Below are 27,841 nucleotides of genomic sequence, written 5' to 3'. Positions count from 1 at the left end.
CAGATCACCCTGTGAAGTTACTTTCCACAGAACCCTTTTCTTTCCCATTCCATTCAGTGTTTTTCAAAGGGATTGGCCCCTAAGAGACTTGGGAACATTAGTTGATGCTAAATAACTTTCTGGAAATATATCAAGATGCAGAAAATGGTATTTATCTGTAGAGTACTGAAAATGGTCAGTACTATAATGAAAACAATATAAACCAAATAATAATAATAATAATAATAATAATAATAATAAGCCACTTTGGGTATGTGAGAGAGGGAGGGAGAGACAGACAGAGGGAGGAAGGAAGGGAAAGAGGAGGGGAGAGGGAAGGAGAATGAGGGAAGGAGAAAGAATTCTCAAAGGGCATTGCTTGAATGATGTAACATGGATAATAATCTTAACAGAGTTTACTAACTGGGTTCTTACTACATACCAGGCACTGTGCTAAGTGCTGTGCAAGGACCGCCTCATTTAAAAATCCTTATACTAATCCTATCACCCCACTTCAAACTAAGGCATGGAGAAATAAAGTAAACTGGAGCTAGCAAATCAGTGCTGGGATTGGAAGACTGACTCCAAACCTTTGCTTTCAAACGCCAGTCTCTCAGCTGCCTTCTAAGCAAGCCATTTCCAAGCTAAGCAGCTGGGTTTTGGAACTCCCAACTACTTGCTGCAAGTGGGCCCAGAGCCCAAACTGCAATTCTCAGGGTGTCTGAGGAAAGGCAGAGGCTAAAGGTGGTACTTCTTCTTCACTGTGTCCACACCACAGGTACCTCTAAACCACTGATTTTCAGACACATAAAGAATGTTCAGGCCCTGGCTGGCATAGCTCAGTGGATTGAGCATGGGCTGCGAACCAAAGTGTCGCAGGTTCGATTCCCAGTCAGGGTACATGCCTGGGTTGCAGGCCATGGCCTCCAGCAACCGCACATTGATGTTTCTCTCCCTCTCCCTCTCCCTCTCTCTCTCTCTCTCTCTCTCTCCCTCTCTCTCTCTCTCTCTCTCCCCCTTCCCTCTCTAAAAATAAAATCTTTTTTTTTAAAAAAAAAAAAAAAGAATGTTCATGAGAAGAGGTGGCAATGCTCAGTCTCCGGAGGGAGCCATGTATCTTTATGAAAAGAGAAAGAGACAGGAATGGGTGAGGAATCAAGAATGTGTAACCGGGACACATCGCATTGCTGGGGGGACTCAGGTGTTTTGGTGAAGGGCTGTGTAAATGCTATCCATTTCATCCTTACTACAATCCCACAAAGTATGCTGTAGCCTGATGTTACAGAGATGAAGAGTGAGGCCCAGAGAGGTTCACTCGCAACCTAGTAAGGGATAGGCCCAGGATTTGAACCTATGTCTCTCTAGCTTCACACCCTCTCTCCTAGCACATCGCCTAAGGGAGTGTGTCATCCCATTTAAAAGAGCCAGGAGTGGAGCCTAAGCTCAGGGTCCAGCCAGGCTGTCTGGGCTTGACCAGCTCAGCCCCTGACTAGCTGTAGGACTCAGGACAAATTGCTCATTTTCCCTGTGCTGCTTCCCTCATCTGTAAGATGGGAATAACATTGTACCTGTCCTCTCAGGTGGTACTGAGGAATGAATGAGTTAATATTTGCAAAGTGTTTACTTATACAAGTGTTTGTGACAAATGAAAACAGACAAATCTCTGTCTTACACAGGCACCTACACGCAGCTCACAAACTGAGCACTAATGGGTGTGTTATCAATGGAATGTGTATCTAATCAGCTCTCGCAGTGGCCGGCATAGCAAGCCCACCACAAACACTGGCCCTGGGACTCAGTAGGCTTTGATCGGAATTGCTGAACTAAAGAATACATTGGGAAGAGTCCTAGGCTTTTGTCCCAGACCAAATGAATTAGCTGTGTGACTTGGAGAAGGTGTTCCCTTCTTCTGGGCCTTGGCTCCTGCTGCGTTAAAAGCTGCTGGGCCCCAGTGTGAACAGGTGGCATGGCCTGGGGAAGTAAAGAGGACACAGACAGACATGGGGTCCAGTGCCCCGGGCTCCGGTTCCACCCAGAATTTTATAACCTTTGACAAATGGTTTAATTCCTTCGAATTTCAACTTCCTCTCCTCTAAGCTAAAGAAAACGGTACCTGTCCCCCTTAACTCACAGGGTTACGGGCAAATGAGAAAGCAACTTTGAGAGCCCCTCAGCAAAGATGGTTCTATAGCAGCATCTCCTGTTTCTGGGTAGCAGGTGTGCACTTAATAGATATTTGCAGAAATGATTCTACCATTTAGCACAGTCTGGAATAACCCACCTTATTTACTTGTCTCTCTGTCCCCCTAGAATCTAAGTTCTCCAAAAGCAGGACATCTCTGTCTACATCCCTGTACTTGATAAAAATAAGAACTTAAGAAATGTTTACTGATTGAATTTGTGGGAAATCGGAATGAGCGAATCAATGAATAAAGTTGCTTGAGGAGCACACGCACACACAAACTGACCTAAAGATTTTAATGCTGAGAAACAGAAGGGAAGACACCCAGGTATAAAGTTGTTCTGTGCCACCGGACTCCTCTGAATTCTTTTCTCTGGGGAGGTGGTTTGGGTGAGGAATGGCAGAGGGAAGACACTCTAAAGTGGTTAAATTAACATACTCAGCAGGTACACACACTTTCTAGAGCTGAATACCAACCGAGATAATTAAAGGCCAGAGCCTTCTCCTTTTTTAAAATTGACTCCCCTATAAACTACCTGCTGACAAAGGCATAATTAAGTTGACTCCTGTAAGAAACAGAAGGAAACTTTTCTCCTCCATTCTTAATTAAAAATAAGTCTCTAGTTTGGCCCCAAGCTCATGGAGCACTCAAATTCACTAGAACTAAAAGGAACTACACTATATTTTGTTTGTTTTTCTTTCCTTTACTTTAAAAAATTAAGGCCGCAACATCCTTTCTTCCCAATAACCAATTCGTCAGAGGGTGGAAGTGGCCGTGCTGGGCGAAGCATCCGGAGGGAGGCAGCTCCCCAGGCCAGGGGCTGTCCCCCAGCCCTTTGCTGGGGGGTGGAGAGATGCCCAGGAACCTCCCCCATTACTGTCTGTCTGTGGGGCCTAAAAAAAAAATCTGCAATTTTTTATACTGTTCTAAAAATAGAGAGCTTGGCTTACATCCACCCGTTGGCATTTTGATTTTTAAATTATGTAGTGGTAAGTCATTTAGGGAGGCTGCGATTTTATTTTGATTTCAAGGTTCTAAAGCATTTGTTCTCTTAGAATATGGGGGGCAGTGAAGATAAAAGGGAAGGAGACAAAAGGAAGGTGGGTGCTGCAGAGGTGAACTTCCAGTCTGAAAGCAAAAGGCAGCTTAGACTTCACTAAAACGAACAAAGTTTTAAAAGTTTTTTTGGCGGGGGGGCACTTCATTCACTCAAAATGGAAGAAAAACTAGTAAGTTTCAACTTATATCTTTCCCAATGTCATTTCAGGAACCAACCTTCAAGCACACAGAACTGCAAATAATTCCTAAAGGCAGCTTTGAAAGCATAAGGCATCCCCTGAGTGGGTAGTGCAGATTTGATCTCTGGGATAAGAATTTTAAGGTTTCCATTAGGCACCAATCATAATCAGAATGTATTTCAAGAAAGATGTGTTACAATGGCATCTTAATGAATGAAGATTAATTTCACATGAAATGGGGCTATTTTTTTTTAAGTTTTCATATAATGGGAGTGGGGTGAGTGACATGTGTTAGAAGAAGCCATATGCTTCTGGACAAAAATTCACTTTGAACTTTAGCAGCGCAATTGTCAGTTAATCTGTAGAGTATGAAGATTTGGAATTGTGTGTGTGTGTGGGCAGCATCATGTGTGAACCATGAGAGCCACCACCTCTCCCCCTCTCCCCGGAACAGACACCCACAAACCAATTGGGATGCCCTGAAGGTTAAATTGGATGGTTTCGTTGTCCAGGAATGTACGCTATGCAAACAATGTTGGCTCCCAGTGCCAAGGGAGACTGTGGGACTTGAGGCTGCTGGCCAGGAGGAGAATGGTGGAGCATACAGTCCTACACACGGGGACAAAGGGGGAACTCTCAGACAGTGGCTGCAATGTGTCAGTACCCTAATTGCAAAGGACAAATAATCACAGAACTTGCTATATTAAAACCGGAGCTTGTTAGTCTGCAAGGCGGTGGGGAGGTGGTGTGGAGAGAGGGAGAGCAGGAATAAAGAGCCCTCCTTTTACAGAGTAAAAAAAGGAAGAGGACCTGCAAAGTGGACTACAATCCACATTTTAAAGGATTCTTCTGTTTGCAAAATAATTCTTTTGAAGAGGGGAAGCCCTGGGTTTATTTAAGACTTTGGTTAAAGATCAATAAAGAAATCCTGACTTTTCAGATGAGAAACTGAAGTGTTTAGGAGGCAGACTGCCTGCCAATCAAAGATCAATCCCTTAGGAAGGTCAGAGCAGCCCAGGAAGGATACCGTAGGCTCCTAAGAAGATGTAATTTGTTTTACAAAAATCTCCTTTATGCATTTTTTTTCTTCAGGGATTCCACTGGAGATGTGGACTATTCAATCAAGGCAGCAAAAGCGGGCGGGAAACAGAACAGGGGCCGGGGCAGCAAGAAGAGAAAGACTGCAGCATCTCTCCTTGGGAGGGCAGGCCATTTACTCGCATCCTCTACGAGTTCCTGAAATAATTAACATGCACTGCCATTCTTGTTTTTCCGGTTGTGATTTCATCCAGTCCTTGCAGAAACTCAGAATTAAATGTCACGGTTTTGTTTTTTTGGAAAGCAAAACTCCCCCCAAACAAGGGAGCTCTGCATACCCCCGAGAGCTTGTGAGAGCTGAACTGCTTGCAGGGCGCTAATCATTAACACGCCGCTTTTGAAGGTAAGACTGCCCCTTCTCTGCTGGCGATCACATTTCCTGCCACTGGATCCTGCCCTGCCCTGGTTTACTTTCTGTTTCTCCCACTCATTTCCACGCATTCTTCTGAAACACATGCAAGTCCAGAACAGCCTCTCCCTTGCTGCCGACCAACTCAACACTTCCTTCACAAACCCCCGTTTTCCAAAATAAATGGATCTCTGACTTGTTTTTCCAAGACTTCTCCCTCTTACTCTCTGGGGGAAAAAAACAAAGCCCCACAGGAGAACAGAGATGAGATCTGTAAGAAACTGTAAATTAAAAAATAATGTGTCTGAGAGGAAGACTTGTCCTGTAATTAAATGTGGAGGCAGACAGCCCTGGGTTTGCACCCTGGCTTTGCCATTTACTAGCAGTGAGGCTTTTATTGGTTACTTACTCTCTGTAAGCCTCAGTTTTCTAATCTGTAAAATGGAGATAATATTGTAAAAACCCTTCCAGGGCTATAAGGAGAATTAAAAATGACAAAGAATATGAAGTGCTTCTAGTTCCCAAGACACAGTAAACACTAGGCAAATGTTTGCTTTATTATGATTATTACTTTAATGTAAACCTTTTGGACAGGAATGTCACCTTACCTCCCCCAGAGCATAAAGAGTAACAAGAACTGAGTACTTTTAGAAGCTAAAGAACAGCACCATAAGGAATGCTCTGGTGCAGTCAGGGACAGTTAGGTGCAGTTATTTGCTGACTGCAGCCCCTGGGAAGCACTTCTCAGAAGCAATATGCAGAACAGAGAACAGGGGCTAATTTCAGGCATTTCCAATGAGGACAGTGGTTGATCTAGATGCTTCACCTGGCAGTCCAGCCTCAGCCCTGTTCCCCTTTGCACAGGCTGTCGCCTGGCCAGGGAGATGCAACCCAACCCATGACTCCGGAATTTACAGCCAACTTGCCCCCTTCACATCATCCCTTCTCCATTTCAGTGACCCCAAGGCTTGAGAGGAATGAAAAACAACAGCTCCTCCTCCCAGTTAAAGCAAGGACCCTGCCCGCTGGTACCAAGTCACCGGTTAAGGCCTGTCCCGTTTGTAGACAAAACACATAAAGGCAGCCTCCAAATCTCAGAGAGGCTCTGATTCACCAGGGCGTTCTTCAGAGCTGGGACTTTGGGGATGGGAGGTGCACCACTGCCAGCTTGCTGAGAACCAATCTTCCTTTAAAAAAAAAAAAAAGAAAGAAAGAAAAAAGGCGAACCTTTCCTAATAAGGTAATGCCACATGCCATTTGTGGTTTCGAATTGCTCAGCACAGTAGGATCATATGACATTCGCGGCAGCCATCCCTTCACGCTTGTGCAAGGCTCTCCAGGAAGAATGGGAGTGAGTCTTTGGTGTGCCTGTGGAGATTACAAATGCATTTGGAACATGCTTTGCCGGTGGAAACCCACATTTTCCTGATTAACCACACTGGCCTCACATCCCTCCTTCACTCTGCTGTCTGCAGGGTGCCTGCTTTGTAGGCCAGGGTTGCTTTGCATGCCCACTTAGTCTCCAGTCTCTCTCCCACTCAGGACAAGCTTCTTGAGGACAGAAACCTCCTTTATTTCTTCTGTTTCACCCTGCTATGCTTATCACAGCGTAATCTGCCCAGCAGTTAATAAATGCTGGATGACGGTCTAGTGCTGAGAATTTTACAGATCAGTAGGTGATCACTTTATACCACTAACCCCCAACTTATAAATAGGCAGGGTTTCAAAAGTTCGTTTCAAAGAAGGTACTTACAAAGCATATTTTCCCATAGAAACAGTGCTATAACTGCGGGTTAGGTTTCCACGCCTGCTTGTTTCTCAGAATATCCTATTCGCATTTATGTGCCCTCTCTCTGGGCCACACCATTTGTCTGAGCCTCACAATCGCCCTGGCAGCATGTCTGTGGGGTCTGTTCTTCCCGCCCAGTGACTCCGTTCCGTCACCACGCCAGCAGCCTGCACAGGTTCCTCACCCCCTCACTGGGGGTATTTTCGTGTTATCTGATGCTTTACGTAGGTAATGATCAGATACTTCAGAAATAACATTAAGAGAAAATTATTTTTGTTCATTATTAAAAAAGATGCATGTGCTTTTGTTTTCCTTTTGTATTAAAATACAAGAATGGGCAAAAGGAGGTTGACAGTTGTAATGCAAATAAATAATACAACGATTAACAAATAATAATATGATAATAAACACTGTTTGGTGTACTCATAGCTGTAAACCCACTTTTGCCCTCCCCGCCTTTTTTCAACAGTTTACACCTACAATTATTATTTGGGTGACCCTGGACTTTCCCAACCATTCACATACACACATTCTTCAATATACACATATATGATCTACCTATTTCCAAAAAAGAGATGTAGAAAAAATCATGACTGGCCATTTGTATTTTTGTTGAAATATATCATATGTAATAAATATATATTAATAAATTATATGTATTTACTTATTTGGGCCATTAAAATATTTTTTAGGCACTAAATAAGTGAACGACATTAGCTTTTAAAGTAAAAGCTATAGTTCAGACAGACGGAAGAGTCCGTCAGACATGTTTTTGCCGGGGTGCAGAACATTCGACGGCGTGCCTCTGGGAGCAGACCGGTGGTGCAGGGGAAGGTGTCCATGGCTCAGAGAGGACAAACGCATCAGCACCCGGCCCACAGCGAGGAAGGTCTGGGCCTCAGTGCCCAGTTTCCTTTAGGGCCTGCGGGGTGGTGGCTCCATGAGAACACTGTCTGCTGTCCAGGACGGGCCTTCCAGAAGGTCAGGGTTACTGTGTTCGGCACCAGTAGTAGGAAGTACTTGCACCCAAATGTCTGTCTTTGTATGGGTCCCTGCAATTGCTCCCTGAACACTTAGGAAACCCCAAAAGCCATACCTTAGCCCTTGTTCCCATGCAGTAGTATCCTGAAAAGATTACTCTAAATGACCTGGATTCCAACGGGCACCTTTGAAAGTACAACTGCTTACTTTAAAAAATTTTGCACATGAACAGAGCATTGCTATTTGTCTCTGAAATATGCCAAATGTGCAGGGTGGGGACAGCAGGTTTTATGTGGTCGGATCCCAGTTATTTGAACTACTCTAAGGTCAGGATGGCAGATGAGCAGCACGTGTGCTGCCTCTTCCCCCTCCACACCCAAGGCAGACATCACTAATGGATCACAGTGCTCTTTCTTATTGAACCCAGACATGAGTTATTAATACCTCTTTTCAACACCTGGCTGGAGTCCACTGTAGGTGGCTCAAATGTTGAAAACAATGAGCCATATCTGTTCTAATTGACTTTGCACTTTACATTCTTACCTTTATGTAACTGACAGTTGGCTAAGGTATCATTACTTTATTTTAGCAACATTCTGTCTATTCCCAGCTAATCCCCGTTAGTCTGAGCTACAAACAACTTGAGCTAACATTCACTACATGTGCCAGCCACTGCTAGACATTAAATGTCTCTACAACAATCCCAAACAAGGGAAGGGTAGCTCAAGCCTGATCTGCACCACAGCTTCGTCCTTTCCCTGCTGACTCCAGGCTGCATGAGTGGCCTCCCTTTGACCTCCCACAGTGCCACCACTGCACTGACCTCACTGCACCACAATGGTGGGTCCATGCAACGGTCCTCTCTACTCAGCTGCAGTCAGGCAAGACCCATGTCTCACTCCCAGTACCCAGAATGCTGCTGGGTATACAGTGGGTGTTCAGTAAATACACGAAATGCATTTTTTAAAAACTCCTGTTTTTAAATACTCTCAGGGCTTCCACTCATGCTCTATAATGAACAGATGATCCAGAACAACCGCTCCTAAGTGGGGAGGACAGTTGCAGCGTAAAGCACGGTGTGCTGGCTCCACAACTGACGAGTGGAACTGAGGCCTGCAGCCCCGGCAGCCCCAAGGGCTTGCTCTTGGCCCCCACCTTGGCCTCTGAGCCCTGAAAGCACCATGGTCACTCCTGCTCTGTTTCTGCCTTCACATCGCACTGCTATTTTCCTTCCTTTTCTTCTTCTTCGTCTTTTTAGCCCTTCCCTGCCTCCCACACTGCACTGTGGTCAACTTAGTCCCAAATCCTAGCACTTAGTAAAGTGCTTGGGCAGTGGTGAATAAAGATTCTTGGAAAGGCTCGGTAGTGAAAGGAGCACTGGCCTGAGTTGGGAGGGCAGGAACCTGCTTCCAAACTTGTCCCGTACCCCGTGGGTAGTTTCACTCTGGGCGTGTTAGCGGGAGACAGCCCGCCCCGGCGGGCAGGCAGTGCGCACCAAGCGTGACAGTGTGTTGAAGTACTCTGCCAAGTTGAAAGCAGGTTGTCACTTCTCTGTTTTGTGATGCTGCTGTGCAAAGGGGTAGCACTGTCACTCTAGCACATCCCCATCCCTTATGGCCACCTCACACTCTCCTCTATTCCACTTCGTGCAGCCCAGCTGAACGTCACATATGAGGATCCCGCTGTCCCCTGCCTGTGCCCAGGCCTGCAGAGTTGTGACCTTTCTAACATTGCTCGTGGCATTTTCTGCCTGCATTTCTCCTCACCATTGTCTGTGCACAAATTCGTAGGAGGGTCAAGTGTAACTTAACTGCCAGCATGGCCCACAGGGCCCTGCGTGTTCTGGCTCCTGATTACCTCCTCCAGCTAGTTTCTGACCCCACCCGCCTCCTACACACTAAGCTCCAATCATACCTGAACTCATCATTCCCGTCCCCACCGCAAACCTCCGCCCACTGCTTCGGTCTCCGGCTCAGGGAGTGGCACCACCATCTGGGCAGCTGCCCAAGCCAGACACTCTGGAGTCATCCTGGCTCCCCCTCTCCCTCCTTCTACACCTCCTTTTCTAGCTCCTGGTCCTGCTCACTCGACCTCCTCAACGCTTCTCAAAATAGTGTAAATGCTTATCCCTGCAGTACTTACCACCACCCTAGCTGGGACTATGAGTGGCTCCCCAGTGTATTATTACATTAAAACAGCCTTCTGGCTGGTCCACCCTCTGTCAGAATCCCTACTGATCCCTTCTTTGCAGCCAGGGATCTTTCTGAAAGAACAATCTGATTGTGTCCCTTTACGACTTCTACAATTTAGATGTCACTTCCTCCAGGAAGCTGTCGTGATGTGCTCCTGCAGCACCTGTACTTCTTCCATTAGGATAATGAGCATGCATGTGGGTCTTCTCCATTAGAAGGAAACTCTGTGAGGGCGTACCTTGTTGTCTGAACAATGTGAGGTTTTTTTATGATTCCCTCTGTAGCAGGCACTCAGCAGTCACCTCCCCCTTCCCCTCTGCTGGCAGAACAAGTGCACCCATTCCTCACGTGACTGGGTTAAATCCAGACTGATCTGGGCCACATAAGTGACCCTTGTACGTTCCAAAGGCTGAGGAGTTTATCCCACTCCTGTGCTCAAATGAAAAACCCCGTGTCTTCTAGGCCCATATTGTGAGGTCCACTACCCTTAAAAAAGTCTCACCTTCTTTAGGGGCTTTCTGGTTTGTTTGTTCTTGATTTGTGCCTTTTGAATGTTAAACGGGGAGAAACGTCAACAAAACTTTTGCCTGTATGGTCAACTCTGAGAGGCAAAACCTGTCTTATCCATCCTTACATACCTTATAGGACTGACCCCATGCTTTGTGCAAAGTGAATACTCAAAGTGTTTGCTAAGTGAATAATTTAATTTGCTTCTGATGAGTCAAGGGCACTTAAGACTTTTACAGTGTCCTAGGGTCATAACGATGAACATTAATTATCAACAAATTGTGCTAAATATATCCTGGTCCCAGGACCTCACTAGTGGTTAAGTCTTCTTTGTTTACACCAGAGCCGTGATACCGCTGCGACATGAAGGCTTTGAAACAGAACAACAAGCAGAGCCAGGCCTTGTGGGAAGAGGCGAAACCCCAAGTCTGTGCAGCACAGATGCCCGGTGAATACGCACTGAGTGTCCATCGAGTCTGTGTGGGGTCCTGGGCTACTCCCAGGTGAGACAGACCCATTGTCCTCAAGGCGCTTAGCACCCGGGGAGCAGGGGAAGAAGAACAGACAGCTCCTGAACAGTGCGGTCAGTGTTACAAGAGGCGAGGCAGAGAGGGTGACGGGGGTGCCCACACTGCTCCTGGTAAGGTGGGAAGACCTCCCAGAGGAACCTCGACGCTATACCTGAATGAAGTCAGTTAATCGGAGGGGGCAAAGAAAGAAGAGAAAGGAGTGGCGTGATCAAGCTTGTCGTTTATAACAGGCCCATTCTGGCTGCAGTCTGGGTGGCAGAGACCAGGGTGGCGTCAGGGAGACCACTGGGGAGGCGGCTGCAGTCATACTCTACGGAGTTACAGAGACTTCTCAGGACAGAAGCTGGCTGCTGACAAGTGACGTCGAGCTCGGGTCCCGAGAGTTTATAGTGCTGTGGCCGCTGCTCAAAGGATGACAGCTCTGGGCATCAGCCTCCGAGTTTTTCAGTTTCGGACGGGGAGCTGGAGGCAATATGGTACAGTGTAGTGGTTTAAAATTTCTATTTGGTTGCAAAAAACTTTGCTGGGATGAAATATGAATACCTGATATTTTAAAAGAAGTGGAGTAGCTCTGTTCAACCTGGGGGTGTGTTTGCACGAGTGTGTGCCAGTGCACACGTGTTTGTGCAGGACCGGAGTCCGGCCTCCTCACTCACCCCTGCCCCAGAGCGATGTGAGCACAGGGGCGGTGCTGGTCCCGACACTGCCGCTGATTCCCTCGAGACCCAGCGCAAGCCCCTGTGACATCAGTTTTTCACAAGTCTCACGAACAGTCTGTATCTGGAAATCTTTCAAATCAACACCCACTTTCAATTTCCAACTTTGGGCAACTGCAGGGTTTGGTGAAGCAAGGGTCCTTAATCACCGACTGCAGGGGTAACCTGCTCTTTGAGTTTCAAGATTCTTTGAGGTGCAGAGCTTCCCAACCAGCTCTGCTGGCTGAGGTGTAGGCAAGCCTTAGCCCCAGGTGGCCGGGCAGGAACCGGCTGTCTGCAGCCCCGGGGCCACAGGCTCTGCCCCCAACACTGTGGTATGAGTGCTCAAAGTGAGCTGCTGGGAGAAAACAAGCGGGAAGCACTGTTCCCAATGGGAGGAAGACAAGCATGAGCCCAGAATCTCCTCTGGCCCGTCATGTATGCCTCGCCTATGTCTCTCGAGGGTCCACCAGCTGTCTTAATGACAAAGCAAACACCAACCCATTTTCACCTGCATCTGGGAAGGTGAGCACAGGACCGACACGGCCAGAAGGTGATGAGTAGTGGGACTAAAGGCACAATGACAAGTGGGGGACCTTCCCACCTGTGCTGTTAACCTCATGCCTTTATGCCTGCTTGGAGACCTTGTCTTATTGATGATCACCTCCCTTCATCCCCCCCACTCCCCAATAGCTCCAAACTCTCCTGCTATCTGCTTTTCATGAGAAAGCTGAACCCTGGGCCTCCAGTTCACACAGGCCCCCAGAGATGCTGAGAAGTCTGAGGAAGGTCAAGATGGCTCAGTCTACTTGAAGAGAAAAAGCAGCAATGGGCAGAGGGTTACAAAATCAAGTCTCAGTGCTCTGAGTCACAGGGCTGAGGAAAACGTTTTGTCGAATTTTGTTTGGGTTTCCTACTGCAGTGACACATGAAAACACAAGCAACCAAACCTTGGAACTGAATTATTATACCTGAAGAGTGGTTAGCGTGGCCCAGGCCCTTCTTCCCTCCCTTGGACCTCGTCCGCACCATGACAACCAAAAATCATCGTCTGGTAGCAACAGCCAGCTTGCTCACGGGGCGGCAGATGCCCTCCACTCCCCATGTCCCCCGACTCTGGCCTGGTGTCAGGACTGGGGGGCGCACCCACCTGAGGCTCGGTGGGGGCCCTGTGTGTGTCGGAGCGCACACTGATGGTGCGACACAGAGGGCTGGCTCGACACCCTGGCAGTCCTCCAGCCCTGGCTTTTAGAGGCTATGAGACGGGGCCGGACACCACTGTCCCAGAACAATCAAACCCGAGACATGTCTGCCAGAAAAATGTGAAACGAAATTAGCTGAGATGCTCCCCGTGGAAGTGTTTCTGGAAAATATCTGCCACAATGACAGCATTTTTCTGACTGTTCCAATGGAAGAATATGTCATTGCCAACTGAAAGCATGTGGAGCAGCATATATCCCATAATATTAATGAAGGCCAGGGAAAGTGTGGCTTGAGGTAGGAGTTTGAAGGCCTATTTTGTTCTTTCCTAGAGAGTCTTCTCCGTGTTGGCTAACGATAGCCATCTGAGAACTACTCAACTCCATGAACTCTCATCAGGTGCATACCACACACACACAGCATTGTAGGAGGCGGCCCAGTACAGTGGTTAAAGAAGAGCTTTGGAATCAGGTGGGCGAGGGTGTGTGTTCTATTCCACTTACTCCTGTGTGACCTTGACAAAGCTACTGAACCTCTCTGTGCCTCAGTTCCCTCATCTGTAAAAGGTAATACTAGTGTCTGCCTAATAGGGTTATTGTGAGAATAATATTTAAACATCTTAGAATAAATAATGCCTGACTTTTAGTAAGCGTGCTGTACTTGTTGGCTATTATTATTGTAATCTTTCTGCACCTCAATTTCCTCATCTATAAAATGGGCACAATAACCAAACATACCTCATAGGGTTGTTGTGAGGATTAAATAGAATAATGCATCCATGGTGCTTAGTGTAATAAGTCATACATAGTAAGCGTGCAATAAATGTTAATTATTGTTATTCTAGAGTCTCCCCAAATTACTTTAAAAATAAGACTCTCAGATCTGAATGATGGCCCATGCAACAAAGAAATTCTTTCTTGGAACAACTTCAGCAAAGGGCATGTTGTGAGTGTGCCCTCATCACCCCTGCCACCCTGAGTCTCAGTTACGCACAGACACTCTGCTGTGGGCTCGTTCAACTCCACAGTGACTTCCCCAAGAGTCCAATGACCCCCCCCCCACCCAAATAGTCTAGGCTTCCATCTAACCTGATTCTGATATGCCACCCACTCTGCCATGTAAAGGGTTATTTAAAAATTTGGCTTCGCAATGCCCGCTTCAGCCATACTAAAATTCTGGCCTTGTAAACCAGGGAGCCAGGCACAAAGGCTTTTCCTGCAAAGGCTTCTGCAGCAGCCAGTCCACTCAGCTTGGCAGGGAACAAAAACGTGACATTTTATGATATCAAATGCCAGAAGTAGCTCTCATAGCCGTTAACCTGATAGAGCTCTTCTTCCGTGCTGGCCAAGGGCTGGCCAGCACTAAGGCTGACCAGCCTTATGGCTGGCATCACTAAAACAAGGCCCCTGGGAAGTCCTAGTTTTACGTGAGCAGAGCTATGGGCTCTAACCTACACTTCTCTGTGACCAGAGAACGTGCACACAAATCCCGGGACAACTGCCTTCTCCCAAGGGAGCCCCCAGACTCACCGAAGTGCAACTAGTTTCCATTTTTAAGACCACTCTCACTATGTTTCTGTTAGGCGAACAGTTCAATGCTATCCCCACACTCTCTGCCTTTTTTTTTTCTTTTTTGCTTTCTCTCATATTTGGTCAACCATGCCACCTAGTGGCCAAACACACACAAACACACACACACACACACACACACACACACACACACGTGTCTTTTCAAAAGGCTGGTGGGCCTGTGGAACACAGGGAGCTCAGGACAGGACGGCACCTGACTGGCCACCCCAAAGTAAGGAAAGTGCTAAAGCACGTTGTTGCCTGAAGTCAAAGAGAGAAGGCAGCTAATGTGGCGCCGTGTGGAAAACATGGACCTGAGAGTTAGGACGTGGGTTTCAGATTCTGGGTAAATGCTGCTATCTTCAGCAAGATACTTCCTTCAACCACTTAACAAACATTGACTGAGTGCCTACTGTGTGCCACTCACTGTGCCAGGGGGTGGGGACAGAATGACAAGCAAAGAGGGCAGGTCCCTACCTGCACAGTCAAACGGAGACTGGGGTAATGACAGGGAACCGACAGTAACAACACTAGTTCTGCGCTGCGCCAAGAGCCTCCGTGACACTGACCTGTCATCCCTGAAACAATCGTACGATGAGGGTTATGTTATCCTATTATTGCAGTCAGTAAGTATGCATGGAAATAATTTTGGCAAGAACAGAAGATGCACCAAGATGATTATTCCAGCTTGAAAATGTGGGAAAACATTTAAGGTGTAAGTCATAAACATAGGACTCTTCTACCTTTCTAAATTCCTGAAAATGGGGTTGCTGGACTAGATACTAGGAGATTTCTGAGGCCTCTTTCCAGCTCAGGTTCTCTCCGCTCCAAGGACTTTGGAGATACAACTGGAACTAGAAACCAGGTGTCCTGACCCAGAACCTAGTGCTCTCCCCTCACACACGGTGCTAGCCTCCAGTGATATAACTGGGAGTTAGCCAACGCCCGCTGTGTGCTGTGCCCTGCATTTGTATCAGCTCATGCAATCCCCCTAATGCCCTATGACATGTCTTCAAAATGGAAATAATACCCAAGTAAAATGTTATGCTCTAAAATGGTTAAAAAAACAAAAGGTCCCAAGGTAAATGAAGAAGCTTTCAACTCTAACCCAGTTGTAGCATTCTTAATCACCGTTTCAGGTCTGCTTGATTTATGTAGTTATGTGGTGGGTTAAAAACAGTTATATATGCCCTGGCTGGTGTGGCTCAGTGGTTGAGTGCCGGCCTGTGAATCAAAGGGTCACTGGTTTGATTCCCAGTCAGGGCACATGCCTGGGTTGTGGGCCAGGTCCCCGCTGTGCAAGAGGTAATCACACATTGATGTTTCTCTCCCTCTCTTTCTCTCTCCCGTCTGCTCTTTAAAAAATAAAATAAAATCTTTAAAAAAAGTACTTACATACCGGTGTCCTCAGACTCTCCTAACTGGAATGGATAATGGGCCTGGTTCAAAGACAAGTTACTATCCGGGGAAACAGGGACAGAAACCTTCGCACATTTCTCAACAACAACACTGCTTTGGGGTAACTTTGGGACTCCAGACTCAGCTACAGAGCCTGCAAGGTCAAGTGCCAGACCCAACCCCTGGGTTTTGTTTATGATTCCAGCAGTTCCACTGAGCACATCGGAGATCAGCAGTCTTGAACACAGCATTGCATCCCTGGGGATATCCATGCAGCACCCCCTTTCTATGGAGGGAGCCATCAGCCAAACTCCCAAAGTGATTTTGCAAACATAGGCAGTGAGTTTGGGAGGAGGCCTTGCTGAAGAGGCACAGGAAGCACCTCCTGCTGCTTGCTTGCAGCAGCTTCACTTCCTCTTACACCAGCAAAAGCAGACCCTGAAGGACTCATAGCTCCCCAGGTATTGTAAAAACTTTGGCCTCCCAGCCAGGTCTCGAGAATGATACTGCAGTGGGCCATGGTGAGAACACCTGCTGGGTACTTGGACCGTGCAGCCTAGAAGGCTTTGCTATCCTTCTCTCAATGGCAAGACCGCACTTGACTTTCTGGGTCTAGAGATCAGTGCGCACTGGGTCTGACCACTACCCTGGCCGCCAAGCCAAGTCTGTCTCTCATAGCGACGTCTACACTCCCCTAGCACCTAGCACAGGATGGTAATTACGGATTTGTTTGTCTGTGGACAAGGAACATAATTAGAAAATGGAGCAGGTGGCTCATCCATCCTTATGTATTCAGTACCTAGCACCACCACTGCTGGATCGCAAAGGCGGTGACATCCAAAGAGCTGGGAAGAAAAACAAGGAATTTCAAGGTTTTCTCAATTAAACTCCTGCCCAATACAGGATTTCCCTCAAAATATCATTAAAGAAAACAAATGTTTAAAAAAGTGTGTGTATGCACATATATCCTTCTACTAGAATGGGGGACATGGTGGTAAAAACACAAAGAGGAAGATTCATTCTGATCTTCTTTCTTTGACAGAAAGCCGTATCTTCATTTGGATTTTTCCTTCTGATTTTTCAAGAAACACATACTATTTAGAGAAAAATACATTAAATGTATTAACTCAGATAAGAGATAGAAGTTAACATGTTGCTATATTTCCGTCTAATGTTTTCTCCATGAGTTTTTTAAAGTGGCTGAAATCACACTCTACTATACAATTTCATATTCTGCTCCTTTTCAGCAAAGGCATTTCCCTGTGTGATTACAAACTCGTCCTAAGCATCATGCTTTAAAACTCTTATTTTGACATGATTCCAGACTTATATAAAGTTACAGGAATAATACAAAGAATTCTCTGACACCCTTCCCCCAGATTTGGATTCCTCAAGTGGCAACATTTTACATCCCTGTGCCCCTCCCCTGCAGCAGAGAGGGAGGGAGATGGACAGACAGACAGAAAACATGATGTTGCTTTACCCCTAAGTACTTCAGTGCATTTTCTATGAATAATATACTACTACTATTAACTTACTACTATTATCTAATCTACAGCCTTATTCGAATTTCAGCCACTGTCCCAATAACAACTTCTACAGCAAAAGATAACCCAAAATTCTACACTGCATTCAATTAGTATATCTCTTTAGTCCCCTTTAACTGGGGCGGGCACCTGAGTCGGTATTTGTATTTCATTACATTGACTGTTTTAAGAGTAAAGGTGAATTATCTTGTGGACTGCCCTTCAGTTTGGGTTGTCAGCTATTTCTTCCCGATCAGACTAAGGGTATTCATTTTGGGCTCACAGAAGTACACACACATGATTTTAAACAACTGTAGTAATAAAATATTTTACATAAACATTCCCTTAATGTAAAATCTTGGGTTGTCTTATCACTTTGCTATAATTCCAAAATGAAGCTCTTTCTTTCTCTTTCTACCAACTATCTATTGGCTTGTCTTCTTTCATTTCTATATTAATGATTTATTTTGGCATTAAAAGAGCAAATATTTTAAGGCCACTGACAGATTAATGAATTTTTAATTTTTTTACTTATTTTTTAATTGAATTTTTTGGGTGACACTGTTTAACAAAATTACAATACTAAGTTTTTTAACGAGCTCCTGCCCATGGGCACCCCCACGCTGGCTTGTCGGGAGGTGTGTTCTGACCCAGGAAGACAACAAACAACGCTGCATTGCTGTGCGGGTCGACTCCGGGTTAGCGCGTGGTTATGGACCGCACTGCTCCTCTCATGACACGGAACGCATTTGCTCCTTTGCTCGCACCTTCATTCTTTCAGCAAATATTCATGGAGTATCTCCTCTGTGCCAGTATTTTTCTGAGTGCTGACATCAAGCTGTCATGTAAACACAGAATCAGGCTAACAAATAAACAGATGGTCCTAAAGACTATGAAGTACTCCAGTAACAAGTCACTGGCGGGGGTGTTCCCAGTGGGGACACACAAGAACCGGTGTGGCTTCAGTTGGGGAGCGTGGGAGAGAGGAGGTGGCCTCTGGAACCTCTCCAGTTTCAGGTCATAGTGCTTACCACAGAATTCCACCAAAATGTCTATAAAATGTTGCCCTTTCCTGAAAACACATACCCCTGTTCTGCCCTACCTCAAATACCCACTTCTAAAGCCCCGCCCTCCTCCTTCCGCTCCATCCAGTAAGCAGAGTCCGAACTTCAGTGCACTGCAATTTGTGAGTAACAAAGAAAGCTTGAAAATGTCCTGAAATGAGAGGGAACTCACAAACCATTCTCATGTCTCTCAGCCCTGCAATTACCTGAACACCAAGGAATCATTAATGAATCAGGCTGTCTCACATTAGATTAATGGCCACTTTCAACAGGAAAGGGGACAGACACCCAAGAAAAAAAGGTAAGCGTGCGTATTCTCCTCCAAATAACAGAGGCGGCGTCTGCAGCCAGACAGGGAGGGTGGATGTTCCTGCCCTGCAGGCTGAGGCTGGACCCACAGGAGCCCCAGCTCCCCGGCCCATTCCCTCCTCTAGGCTTTGTCGGCCAAGTGGAGTCACGAAACAGGAGGACTCTCCCAGAAACTGATTCTGGGGGAAACATATGCCCCTCCGTCCACGGGAAACAGACAGTCCTGTCAAAAAAAATTTTCTTACCTAAAAATTACATTAAATGAAAAATCAAAGTAGACAAAATACATAAAAATATGACCAATAATTATTAGGAATCTCTGTCAAATACTTTTAAAAATCAGCATAAGTCACATGGTATGTGTACACGCTTTTGTACATCCTTCTTTTGAGGAAAAACAGCTCCAAATAGGCAATTAATCTGATGTATGAGTAATGACCCCTTAACAATGCCATGCCCTCAGTGCAGCTCAGGGTTTCTGAGAATGGAGAAAGAGGGGAAAAAAGCCCAACTATTCTAAGTGTTCTCACAGAAACACAGAAACGCTATGACTGCACCCTCCTCAGGGACTGAGATATGGAACAATGGAGACACAAACACTCATCCAGGGACAGGAGCGATCACTTAGTGAACAAAAGATAGATGAGGTTTTAAATAGGAAAGCTCCTATCATAGAAAACACAATGGGAGCTAAATAATCGGGTCAGATCTGGTAATTAAAAGCAGTTGAGTAATTAACAGAGGATTAACCAAGGTGTCAGGATAGAATCGTATTTTAACAAAAGAGGAAATAAATGGGAAGGTGTTTACACTTCAACCATTATCCTTCTAAGTCTGCTTTGCATTTTGTTTTTGAAAATTTACAAAAAGTGTAAGAAGTAGTCCTAAAACAATTCTACCTTGCTAACCTAACTGTGACTGAAAGCTACTTCTAGCGATTGTTAACAGCAAGTGTGAACAAACTGAGCAAGTAATTTAAATTAGCAGGACTAAATCAGAAGATTTCAATGCAGGCAAGAACTGAGCTTGAGTGTGTAAATTAAGGTCACTAACAGATTATCTGGTGGGCAGTTGAGAATTCCTGCTTTCCGGTTGTTTTTCTGTCTCTGCCACAACCTCAAGGAGTAAAAGGAGCCTCGAGACTGGGAGCATCAGCCACACTAGCCCTGGGGGTAGAGGCTTTGCAAAAAGTCTCCTGCAGCTTAATGGGTGTGAGCTTTAAACCTGGTAGCATTTTAACCATTTTATTGTTTATAGACATTTAAAAAATTAACCCTGAGTTTAGAATAATTGTTTTAAGGCAAAAAAAAATCCGCACCAAAACAAAAACCTTATAAACTGCGCCCCTTTCACTGTCATGACTCATCTCAGGCTGACAATCTCTTTCCAGATATCAGTCAGAGCAGTGAGGATGCCTAAATGGCTCATTTCAAACAATTCCCCATTTTTCCACCAGGGGGCGAAGTTGGCCAGCATTTTGCTGAAAAGAAAAATTTTCAAACCTGGATTTTCACAGTGCTCGAAAGACTTTCACATATAAAAAGTCCTTTCCCTCCTCCAGCTCCTTCTCAATGCATTTAATTCTGGCTGATTAGAAAAGCACTCCAGCCCCATTGTGGAACAAGAGGGAACAGCCATGATTAAGGGCCGAGAGTGAGCTGGACACTTTACCAGCACAGCACTATGGAATGGCTGGCCCATTCTCCTAAAACTTGAGATCAGGGGTATGGTTTTGCCAAATCTGGTATTGTTTCAAGGATATTTCTTTTTTCTTTTCTTTCTATCTTTTTTTTTTTAGGAGAGTTTTCCACCGGGCCTATTGGTCAGCTGACACAACCCTCGCATGGGCACGCTGGCTCCCTCCTAACTGAGCCCTTGCCCCCTCTGTGCAGCCACAAAGCTGAGAGCACCGACCCTGCCCTCCACAGGAGTAGTGAGAACTTTCCACTCTGTGGAGGGTGTCTGGTGTCCAGGAAGGACCTGAGGCAGCAATTCCTCGCTGGGCCTCCCTCCCCCTTCACCTGAAGCTCCCAGCAGGAACTCAGGTTCAGACGCACAAGACGGCCACACAGCCTGCTCCTGAGGGAGAAGCAAACCGGAGTTTCTAGTGTCTTGGTGACAGAAAAACAGGGCAGAGGGGAAGACGCAGAGCTGAGTGACCATTCTCCCTGGCCCAAAGACAGGTTAGTTTTTATGGATTCTGAGCCTTATGCCATTATGTATGGGTGTGGGGGGACTCTTTAGAAAAAGAACACTATACTGGGACTATCACATTAGCTGCAGGCACTGGAAGGGGTCCTGGGTGGTGAAAGACTCTAAAGCTTAAGCGGCATAACCAGCATCATCAGCTCTGCAGTTGGCCCAGCCAGTTGAGGAGCATGTTGGCAAAGGATTCCCATAGCCTTGTCCACATAATGCTGACAGATGGTTTCCCCGAGGTCCTGAGGCTCAGCTTCTGCTTCAGGAAATGGACTAAGGAGCTGAGAAAGAATGCAAGGTGGCCGGTGGCGGAGTCTCCCTTTGGTTCTGCCCGTTCTCATCCTGCCCTGAGCACATAGCAGATGTTCGATAAACAGTTGCTGATCAATCAATAGAAGTTACTGCTTTGCCACTTCCCCATCTTTCCTCTGAAGGCTGCACTGCTGCCCTTTTCGCCGATATACCAGCAACCCTTCAAGCCTCCATGTAAAACACAGATAACGAGGCGAGCAAATCATACCCAGTGTAAGGCCAGTTCCCACGCCCCTGGATAATTCAGTCACCAAAGATGTCCAGGCATGAGTTACATGTACTTCAAAATCAATTCAACAAATAGCGATGTTTTCATCTGTGCAAACCCTGTATTTGGCACAGCAGGGACACCTGGTCCCTGAGACACAAGGGACCAGTGAGCTCTATGGACTCAGGACTGCCCATTGCCCCAGGGTATTCCTAGGACAGAACAGCTCACGGGAATGTGTCTGGTTAAGGGAACAAACGTCCTCAGTCAGGTATTCCAGCTCTGCCCCGGCCAGCTCTCCGCACCTGCCTGGCCAGGCCTTGTCACCATTTTGTGTCACTCGCTTGGTTCAGGCCTTGCCTCCTCCTTCCAAGACTACCCTTGAGCTCCACAAAGTTGCCAACTGTGCCAATCTAATTAAAAAAAGAAAACTAAACTGGTCTGAAGTTTAAGCACCTTCCTAAATACAACTATGTTTGCATATTTTCAGTTCTCGTAAAAATAATGTATACATTTCTCCTCCTAATCTAGTGGAGAAATCACTTAACCAAATCTTAACAATGAGATGAACTGAGGCCTAAAACATGGAGAGTTTTCAGTTCCATTAATGCAGCTTGCGTTTGTAAATGCTGCAGCTGAGTATTTATAAACAAACCAGCTACTAAACATTCCTGTTCTTTCTTGAACAAAACAGCCAGAACTTCTTACATATAAAAGTGTCTTCATGAAGCCATTTATCACAAGAGGGGGAAAGCGTTCTGCAGATTCTCATCTGTCAAGTGGAGATAATACTGGGCAAGTAATGAAGTGAGCAAATAATGGCCACCATTATTTGGGTGCTGTGTGCCAGGCCTATGCTAGCATTGCACATGGATTGTTTTACTTCTCTCAAAAACACTGTGCAGTATTATCCTCATTTTATTGATGCAGAAATGGAGGCCTTAAGAGTAAGTGACTAGCTCAAGGTCGTATAGGTGTTTAGTAATGGAGTTGAAGCTGGGAAGGTTGAGCTTTATTCCTAGCCTCTGGGCCACACTATGCCCGCAACCAAAACCACTTTGCACACTATAAAGAACTAATGAGTTTTGTAAGATAATGATTTTTTTAAAGCAGGTATTTGTACATATTTTGATATTTTCTCAAATTCCTATTTTATTTTAAAACACTTACTGGAGAGTTGTGCTACTGTTTTCAGTTTTTTAAGTTTTTTTTTAAAATTAGAAATCATAAAAATAGTCAAATGCAAATAATGATAATAGCAACCATTTACTGAAAATAAACTGTATGACAGGCCACTGTGATGAACTCATTATATGCAGCTATCTTGTGAGGCAATGGCACTATCCCTGTTTGGCAGACAAGGAAACTGAGGCTTGGAGAAGTTAAACTAATCTACTCAAAGTGTCTCAGGCAAGGAGAGGTCTGAACTCTTACTCTTATCTATGTACAATGCCACCTCCCTACTGCAAGGTGTATACAAATAGAAAGTGTGTTTTGGTTAACCAGCTGTTATCTATTTCACGTATCTAGATCTCCGCTGGCCAAATGGAAACCACTCTGTTCTTTCAGGCCCAGAGAAGAGAGGCGAGCAGGGCCAGGGGAGTTCAGTTCTGCCCTCTCAGCCTTAGTCTCCAACATCATCTGGGGCATGAGGTTCATGCAATGGGTCTGGGGAGGGGAAGGCGGGAGATGTGAGTATATCCTACCGTCTTTGTAGACAACCGGTGAAAATAACACAAGGAAATAAATCGGGTTCACATCTGGATGCATAATGTAGAGTCTTGCTGGGCAAACCTGGATTTGTCTGAAGTGCACTTAATACATCCTTAGGCCGTTGTCCCCAAACCGACTCCAACTTTAGCTGAGATGAGCATCTTGCTAACATGTGTCAGAGCTCATCTGAGAGCCTGCCTCTCGGGGGATGGGGAACCTAAACAGGGTGGCCTGCTTGTTATGGGGTCTTCCATTGCAGGGGCCCAACTCGCATGTGATGAAGGAAGACTCCTTGGCAGAGAGGCCAGGTTCACAACGCTGGGTCTAGAAAGGCAGAAGATCTGCTGACTCCAAATGATGCCTAAGCATAAAAAAAAGACTGCCAAAAAGGTTAGGGAGGTGTGTCTTTGGAGGTCAGCAGGGCACATTCTGCAAGGCTTGATTCTGCAGAGTTCACAAATTCTGGTTGGAGCCCTGATCAAAATGCCCCCATGAGGCAGAGCAAATCAGCTCTCAGAGCAAGAGAAACTATGTCAGGGTCATGGGCATGCAAAATGGTGACTGAGCACAGTGTTCCCAAATACTAGCTTCCTCTCGGGCTTATGTCAAGTACGCTTTGGTGAGACAGAAGAGGAAGCCTACCCAGAGACAAGGTCAAAGGCTTCCCTGTGCTCTTAGAGAGCAGGGTGTCAGTGAGTAGTGCCTGGTCATCCGAGGTTCACCTACACACTCTGACCCCACTGACGGGAACCTTCCCAGGGGCCAGGCCTGGCTCCACAGCGACACTCTTCCAAAAATTCCAAGTCATCTGGGGTGCTTGGAAGGCAGCCCCCTGCACGCCCCTGCCTTGACGGGTTGCGAGTGCAGGATGAAAGACAGCTTTCAAGGGTGCTGATGAGAAGCTGCTTGTACTGGGCTGGGGATGAACAGTTGATAAAGCAAGATCCTCAAGTGGAAGTTTCCACGGTGGCGTCAAGATTCAACAGAAGGGAAATTCCAAAGCAAGGGGCCAGACCATCATGTGTAAATGTCTAAGAAATTGGCCTAGTTGTCTCAAAGATCCATAGGCAGGGTAAAAACAGGTTCAGGGTGGTGGGAAGTGACGGAGGACTTTGTGAGGCAGATTCCTCAGAAATGCTTGATTCCCACCTCCCTATCATGGGTGTGGCGGGGGGGGGGGCGGTGTCAGACTTTCATCTCAAGTCTAGAGAAAGGGTTTCAAAGGTAACACCTAGAGTTTGGGGACTGGTATGTGACACCTGCCTGGGAAAACCAAATGTGACGGGGGGGCCAAAGTGGCCCGAGGTGGCAGAGTAGGCCACACAGGGCAAAGTGACTGCTTGTTCCCCCAACCCCATGGGGATGGTTTGAAGGAATGTGAACTCTGGGCACCAGGAATGCCGGCCTGGGTCTCTTTAAAAAGGTTCAGCCGAAGAGGGCTTCAGCCTGAGGGTGAGAAGACCCCAAAGAGAAAATCTGAACGGGAGCCAGAAGCTGCTGGCAGACGGAAGCAGACAGCAGGAGAGGCACTGCCCAAGTCCTGGGAGATCCCAGATGGAAAGTTCCAGTGGGAGTCCTCGGGAAAAACACAGAAGCAGCCCAAGAGAGGAGAGAGTTCCTTATGTATCAGCCAGGCAAGAACTTCCCTCTCTGGGCCTCACTTGGGGACACCTTAAGCAGTGGGCGGCTCCAGGAGGGGGTGGTCCTCACCAGCCAAGACACAGGAGAATCTTCTTTCGGAAAAAATGCTGACTGCTGTTCATAGACTAGAGCGAGGATTTCCAATTGCCAAAGTGAGTGTGTGTGTGTGTGTGTGTGTGTGAGAGAGAGAGAGAGAGAGAGAGACTTAAAGAGGCCTTAGGACCTTTTATTACCTAGGAGTAACCAGAAAGTCAGAGTGCACCCACCAAACAAATCACTGTTAGTCAACTAAGCAATCACTGAAGCTCCCTCCCCCAGCTTCTCCTTCTTACTGATTAAAACAGCTTGGCCAAGCAAATGGTTAATCCAGGGTGGAGAGGTACTGGGACCCTACCTCTCCCAGTCTGGCCAGACTTTTCTCCCACTACCTGTTGACTACTCCCAGATTTGATGCTATACCATCAATGTCTTTTCACAGCCAGAGAACTGAAGGTGTATGAGGTGTGAGAGAAAGAGACTTGCATTCAGAACACCAACGCTCAAGGCCAGGCTCTGCAACCTTGAGCGTTCTCTGTGGCTTTGAACCTCAGGCCCCTCATCTGTCAAATGGAAATTCAGCATCAGCACACCTAAGCAGCAAAAGGCATCCTATTATTATTTTAGATTATTCTTCACCTACTTTGCCATATTTTATAGGAAGAAAATGAGATAATTTGAAAATACTTTATATATCCCCTATGAAGTAGTATTTTTACAACTTTCAAGTAGTTATTTTTCTGGTGGCATTTAGCTCTATTACTTAAATCAAGGCATTTTCAAGGACAGGGCTCAAACACGAACACGGCAGGGGTTTCTTTAGCACCAAGGAACTTGAGCCGACAAGGCCCACACAGGCTGGATGGGCTGGGACGAACTAGTGCTATGCTTCTTCCTTCTGTTTTCCTCTCACCAAAACAGGAGTGCCCACCTGCAAAAAGGACCCTGGCCCGCAGTCAGTAACTGAAGAACAAAGAGTACAGACCCTTTTCTCTTTACAGATGCTAGAGTCCATAGATTCGCAGAATGCTGTGCCCAGAAGAGACCCTGAAGACCACTGAAGCCTGCACGCACCCGTGCAGCAAGGAACCAGGCCCGGTGGGACACCCCGGGAGGAGCTTGTGCAGGACTGATTGGAAACATGCACCGACTGTTTTTCAGAGAACTACACATTCTATTTCGCAACAGTAAGAGATAATTTGAATAAAAAGTTTTTATCAGGAAATGAGGGAAACATACCCAGTTGCATAAACTTTAAAGGAACAGTGGGAGACAACAATGAAGCTGTGTCTTAGATATGCCCCACTAGTTACGTTGTACAGTGTACTAGTGACAGCTAACCTTTGTGAAGCGTTGACTATGTGCCAGGAGCAAGGCCAAGGGCTTTACAGACATTACCTCATTCAGTCCCCCTAACAACCATGACCAGGTATTACTATCCACTTGGCAAAGAAGGTAACTGTGGCTCAGAGAGGTTAGGCAACTTCCCCAGAGCCACACAGGTAGAAGGTAAAGTAGGAGCCTGGACTCAATCTCATGTCTGACATCTAACCCTGAACTCTGTTATTTTCCCACATGAGTGAATTTCAGCAGACAGTTGTGACTGAAGCAGGACAGGGACTTGGCTCCTGCTCATTCTTTCCTCTCAGGAGTCCTTGAGCTAGAAAACCAAATATCAGAGTTTAAAAATCACTGCGCTGCATGATCTTAGCGGTCATGCCCAACTCTGGGATTCTATGGCTCTAGCATCTGGCGGTGGAAGGGTGAAGAGAGGTGGATCCACAATAACTGACATAAAGAAGAGAAACTTAGAGTTTGTATCCCATGTTTCCAGAGAGATGGCTGGAAGGAGTGGGTTCCAGCAGGTGAAACTATAACAGACCCAAGGTTCACAGAATTATAGTTATGTGTGTAAGTATATAGTTCAAGCATGCACACAGAGCACTTAGCACCAAGTAAGCATTAGGTAAATGGCAACTACAACTGTGAAAAGTTGACACATATGCCTAAAATCCTCAACATGTAATTTAATGCAACATACTCAGCCACTGACATCACTGTCTCTGCTCCATAAGGAGCTAATGTTTATCATGGATGCTAGACTTTAGCGTTGAGCCAAGACAAGAAATGAACACATAAGATTAACCTAGCCAAATCTAAAACAATTCAAGTCTGAAGCAATGGCTCTTAAGCAGTAGGGGACCATGGAATCCTATGAGAAAATGATAGAAACATGAATCCCAGTTAAAAAAAAAGAAGGAAAAAAGAAGAAGGAGAAAGCACACACACAATTTTGGAAATAACTGTAGAGGCCCGTCCTGATAGCTACAGATCCACGGAAGACCATTCGTTGTCTCCAGGTGAATAACCACTCCTGTGGATCCTAAGGATGTCACATGACATCCCCAGGTCAGAAGCTACCTACCCACAGGAGAGTCACCTTTCCTCCTCCTCTCCAAAGGCTCACTGTTGCTAGTCTCAATCAGAATACCAAACCTGGGGTGGATAGTCAGTGTAATTTGATGCTAAATCTAATTTTAAACCTTTCAAGATTAGTGGACCCCAAATTAAGAATTTCTAAGTCAGTGGACTGTGGTACCCAGAAATTTTATCCTTCCTTCTTTCCTTCCTTCTTCTGGTAACAAACTCCTTCTTTTTAAATAGGGGACCGCATCCCACGTGACCTTTGTGGTATTCACCTTCTCTGAGTGGACACACGAACAAGGCACGGCCAAGCAGGTGCTGCTTTCTGTCTCCTACTTACTTCTGCTAGGTTGATTCAGGCAAGAACATCTTCACAGAGCCAATTAAGAATCCTCCTTGGTATTACTGTTAGAAGAAGAGCAGAACAGGCACGCTCTTCTCATTAAGATCCATAGATGTGAGGATGGCAGAAATGCAACGCTGGTGGCTACCTCTGGCACTGTGCTGAGGGAGAATTTGTCCATGAATGAAGCTGACAGGTAGGCAGAGCCGAAAGATGAAATGAGTGGAACATAATGGCCTGACGATATCTTTTGAACCCCTGGACACAGCTATCCCTGCAGGTCGTGCTAGCATGGACACAGTCATGTAAGTCAAGGAAATAGTTTAAGCAGGTTTCTGTGACTTGCAAACAAAACAATT

At 46.1% G+C, this 27,841-nt stretch overlaps 1 protein-coding gene across 5 annotated transcripts in view; it reads right to left on the bottom strand.

Moving 5' to 3' along the window:
* Positions 1-27,841, bottom strand: part of GNG12 (G protein subunit gamma 12) — a 123,569-nt gene that overhangs the window by 38,094 nt on the left and 57,634 nt on the right. For 2 of the 5 annotated variants that reach the window (XM_045835358.1, XM_045835361.1), the window contains exon 3: positions 6,075-6,215. The exons of the other annotated variants lie outside the window; for them this stretch is intronic. The gene's annotated coding sequence lies outside the window, so the exon portion shown is untranslated. The remainder of the gene's footprint in view (positions 1-6,074; positions 6,216-27,841) is intronic. 5 annotated transcript variants of the gene reach the window in all.

The sequence above is a fragment of the Phyllostomus hastatus genome, unplaced genomic scaffold (genome assembly GCF_019186645.2).
Source record: "Phyllostomus hastatus isolate PE091 unplaced genomic scaffold, TTU_PhHast_1.1 phas_contig_209, whole genome shotgun sequence".
Lineage (NCBI taxonomy): Eukaryota > Metazoa > Chordata > Mammalia > Chiroptera > Phyllostomidae > Phyllostomus > Phyllostomus hastatus.
The sequence above is the reverse complement of the archived record's forward strand: the minus strand, read 5'-3'. Positions and strand labels throughout refer to the sequence as shown.